This window comes from Charadrius vociferus, unplaced genomic scaffold, assembly GCF_000708025.1.
Source record: "Charadrius vociferus isolate BGI_N301 unplaced genomic scaffold, ASM70802v2 scaffold326, whole genome shotgun sequence".
NCBI lineage: Eukaryota > Metazoa > Chordata > Aves > Charadriiformes > Charadriidae > Charadrius > Charadrius vociferus.
Window position 1 is genome coordinate 3,705,007 of NW_009649062.1, and position 4,605 is coordinate 3,709,611.

Genomic DNA, 4,605 nt, shown 5'->3' on the forward strand with positions numbered 1-4,605 from the left:
TGCCTGGGATTTCCTGCCTGTGCTGCGGGAGGAGCCTGCCAGCAACGACAGGACAAAAGCCATCGCGGCCGCAATGTCTCTCGCTCTGCCAGTGTCCCGCGGGGAGGTTGTGCACGTACCGGATGCTGTCCCAGCCATGAGTCTGACTCCTTTTGTCAGATGGGCTTATTCAGCTGGAGGATTTTTTTAAAATACCCTCACTGATGCAGCCGAGACAAAGGTTTGCTGCAACGAAACCTGCTCTCAGCAAAAATCTGCTGCTTCTGGTTGTGACTGCGAAGGTCAAAATGGTCCGGAAAGCTCCCAAAAAGCTGGGTCCAAACTCAACCCCCAGCTCCTAGTCCTGGTTAATGTGGATCTGCCTCCACGTGGTGCCAGTCCATCTGTTGTCTAGTCCCGGCTATATTGCAGCCTCACCTCTGAATCCCATTGAAACGGCAGCCGATGTATGCTGGATCTTACAGCAATCATTTAAGCTCTGAAGACATTTCAAAATAAAGAAGTATCTGTGTGTTTGTTAAACACAAGTACCCAGCCCAGCAACGGCCCAGCATGCACAGAAAAATCATTCAAACCTCAAGTTTGGATTCTGAACCTGTATGTAACACCTGCTTTCCAGCTTTTCTATGCAGCCGTAGAAACTGAACAGGAATTTATTTGAAACAGATAAAAGCTGATAATGTCATATACTCACATGGTTCAAGAAACTGGGGGGTTAATATCAGAGCATGTATAATAAAGTCACGTGAGACGGCAACACTGGTGGTGCTGGAGGAACCTGCCACCTGCCACACGGGTTCCTGAGCAGCTTTCTGCTCGCAAACAGGGAAGGATGCAGGCTGCTGCCATGCTCCTGCCTCGCTGCCAGCCAGAGCTCCTGCTGCTCCTCTGGGAACCACAGGTCTCTGGCAGCGACTCCAGAGAGCACCTGGTCAGAGGAGTCCGCCCTGGCTACCTCAGGCCACAATCCAGGGCCTCCACCGCGCACCCCAAGCAAGGCTGACACCAGGTTTTGCTGAAAGGTACCAAGTTACTGCCACGGTCTCCAGTGGCCTGAAGTCTGGGGGCAGGTGTGAGAGTGGAAAGGTCTTCGAAACATGCCACATGATGAAAAAAAAAGAAGGAAAAAGAACAGTATTTTACCTGTGCTGCCATCCTGCAAGCTGAGGGAAGGTGACCTCAGAAGTTGCAGGCATGCGGTCCTAAAGGCTGAGAAAAATAAATGAAGAACTGGGAAACACTCCCAGAGCAGGAAAGCTCTGGCAATACGGCAACTGTCGCATTGCATGCACAAAACCCTTTTCCAAACCACCTTGCTCTGCCAGCAGCATCCTTAAACTACAGCCATTGGGTTTTCTTCCCAACCATTTCTGCATGGAACAGTCAAGCAGAAGGCCTGGAGTGAGATCCAGGTGTGACAAAAATCACCACCTCTCAGAACACATCCCTGTTCCGCAGCTCTGCCCCTACTTTGCAGTGTTGCTCCGTTCCTCAGGGAGACGATAATCCTACAACATCCTCCCAGCCCAAGGGGTAGCTCAGGCCACGCTCGTGACACTGTTTTTTTCTCCTAGATTCACAATACCTAATCCCTGCCTTCCTGACTGAAGGACTCCACCGCTGGGGTCTGCAGGTTGTGCACGACTCTGGAGCAATGAAGGTATCACACTGTCTGCACTGGGCAGACCAAAGATGCATCCAAATTTACTTGAGATAACACAGAGGTTTCACCAGTCCTTCCACACCATAAACCCCAAAAGCTGCAAGCAAACCCTCTCCAACCCCCATGAATTCTCATGGCTTAGTAAACCCTTGTCTGGAGACCACAGGCCACATGGCCACCAACCACAAGCATATTCCATGGGTAAATGGAGACATGCTGTGTCCCCATGAGCCCACTGCACCAAATCAGAGCATTTTTCTGAGCTGGGATCACAGATGAAGTCAACAATGATTTGGTTGCAACAAAACCACAGTGTTGTTCATGGCCCCAGGAGCTGTGCTGACAGTGCAGAGAGGAACAAGGAGCTACTGTCTGCTGAGTGACTTGAGCTCTCACACATCACACTCGCCCTCAGGACTGGCAGCCAGGGAGGAACTACAGCCACGAGGCCACGCCTGAGAATGCAGAGAGCAGATTAGGAAAAGAAACCCACAAGGGTAGGTCTTCGCTGTGGAGAGCATCTTAAGACTGCGTGGCCAACGTTATGGCTTTCAAAATGTTGAAGGAGGGTCAACTGGTCCCATACTCAGCCTCCTCTGCCTCTTCTGCAGATGCTCATCTTCGTTCCTCTCCTACCCAGAGTCACCAAACCAGAAATGATGGATCAAGGAGGGGACACGTTTGTGTCCCTCAGATGTGCCACATGACACACCCAGAGCCATTGGTTCAGGTTGGTCCATGTGCAAACTTCCCAAAGACAGCCAAGCCAACCTTATTTTGCCCCTGGCCTTCCTGATTCCCCTCCCTTTCCACACAGCCCCTGGAAACGCCCAGCATAAACCCTGGCCTGCTCCTCCAACAAGAAATCTGATGTACGACACCCTTAGAAGAGGAAAAATAGCACACAGGACATGTCATGCATGGTGCGCAGCAGACCTCAGCGGGGAAATGCCCATCTTTGCCCTTTTAAGATCTAGAGCAAAACCAAAGTGTTTTCTTCCACTGGCTTGTGGGCCACGGGCATCTCTAACCTCCTCTCCAGTAGGCAGTAGCAGCAGCAGCAGCGCAGGGGTGGATCTGGCAGCAGAATCCAGGTCTCTGACTGTCAGAGAAGAGCTCTGCTCAGCCCCAACCCGCCAATCACTCAGCCAGGGAAAGGCAGGTTTGGGGTGCACCAAGCTGACACCACCTCATGGACCAGCCCTTCTTTGTCAAACTGTGACAGCAAAAGAGAAAGACAAAAAAATAATCAATGAGTGCTGCCTGGCACAGCCCGGCACCTCCACATTGCTGTGTTGAGCACTTGGTTACTAACAACGGAGCCAGACAAACTGCACACCCATCCTTCTGAAAAATTCCCTCTCCTTTGGCTTATAAAAGCCGGCTCGGGGCGAGCACAGCATCGAGGGCTGCTCTGGGCAGGGGACACAGCACGTGCAGGAAGAGCTGTGGCTGTGCACTAGCAGCAACGGAGCAATGTCCTACTTTTCCCTTTGTTAGAGGGGATTTCTAGCCCGCAGTGCTGAGGATGGGCTCTGAGGAAAAAGAGAGAAAACACATTATTTCATGTATTTAGATGTAAACTCACAGAAAGCAAAATTCACCACTGGGCAGCTGGTTAGAGCATAGAAACGGTCTCCAAGAGCAGCCCATCAGCTTTGAGAGGGCAGGTGGGGGCAAACCCCCAGGCTGCACTCCACAGCACCAGCCCAGGGTCCAAGGAACAAGAGCTGCACTTCACCAATGGCCCTAATTGAAGGCAGATGCAGGGCTGTACTATTGCAGAGTCACTGGAGCTGAAAGTGATACACCCACTTAAGAAAAACACCCAGCGCTCAGGACCAGGCAGTGGTGACGGGCAGAGATCAGCCACACGGAGCTCCGTGCGGTGGGAAGAGGTGGCTGCGAACACAAGCAAGGAGCAGAAACAGCAGAGGATGAGCAAGGAGAGAGCAGCACAGATCAGAGTTGGGGATGGGGGCAGGGAGAGGAAATTATGTCCTCAGCTAAATTTACACCATCCTGGCCAGACTCCAGCCACAACAACCAGAGACCCACACACCTTCCTCCCAGCAGCCCCCAGCTCCCATCAAAGTGGAGCTTTCTCTCAGCAGCCTCCATGCTTGGCTTTGGCTTAGCCAAGAGGCTCAGCTCTGAGCAGCCAAGAGAATACAAATGGGAGCTAGATCCAGAGGTCAGGGTGTGAAGAACTCTCCCCCCACATCAACCAGAGCATGCAGGCAAGGGGAGCGAGGGGAAGCAGCGTGGTGCAGGGAGACAGAGCCCCAGCCAGCTCAGAGGAGAGGTCCCCTACCCACAGGGGAGCTGGTTTCTGGCAGAGATGCTGTGGGCTAAGGACTGCAGTGCTCAGGCTCCATCCTTGGTGAACAACGAGCAACATGTCATGGAAGGAAAATCTTCAGCGTGGTCCAGACTGACACTCTCCAGCAGCACAGAGCCAGGCAACAGGATGGGACACACCTGGCCAGCATGGCCTGCACAGAGGACTGGTGAAGCTCTGCACATCCATGCCTCAGTAATGTCAGCGTAGTCACATCGCGACAGCTTTTATGTTTTTTCCTCTGAAGTGGACAAAGTTATTTTCAGAATTCCCCACAAAAGGGAAATGGAGTTCCTGGCTTCATTCTACCAGGACAGGAAGGGCACTTCCAGAGGAGCTGTTTGTTCAAGCTGACCAGGAGCAGCAGCAGTCCGTAAACCCATTCCCAGCTTGGACCAGGGCAATGGAGGCTGAGGAGTTGCGGATGCCCTCCCTGTGGGTGCACAGTTGGGAACCTCCATGGCTCAGTTCCCACATTCTCCTCCTGCTGCCTCCTCTCCCACTGCATGGAACGTTGGTGCTGACTCCAGACTTGTGAATCTCATGGGTGTCACAAGATTTGGACTCCACTGCTCTGTCACCAGCAGCTTGCATGCTTATC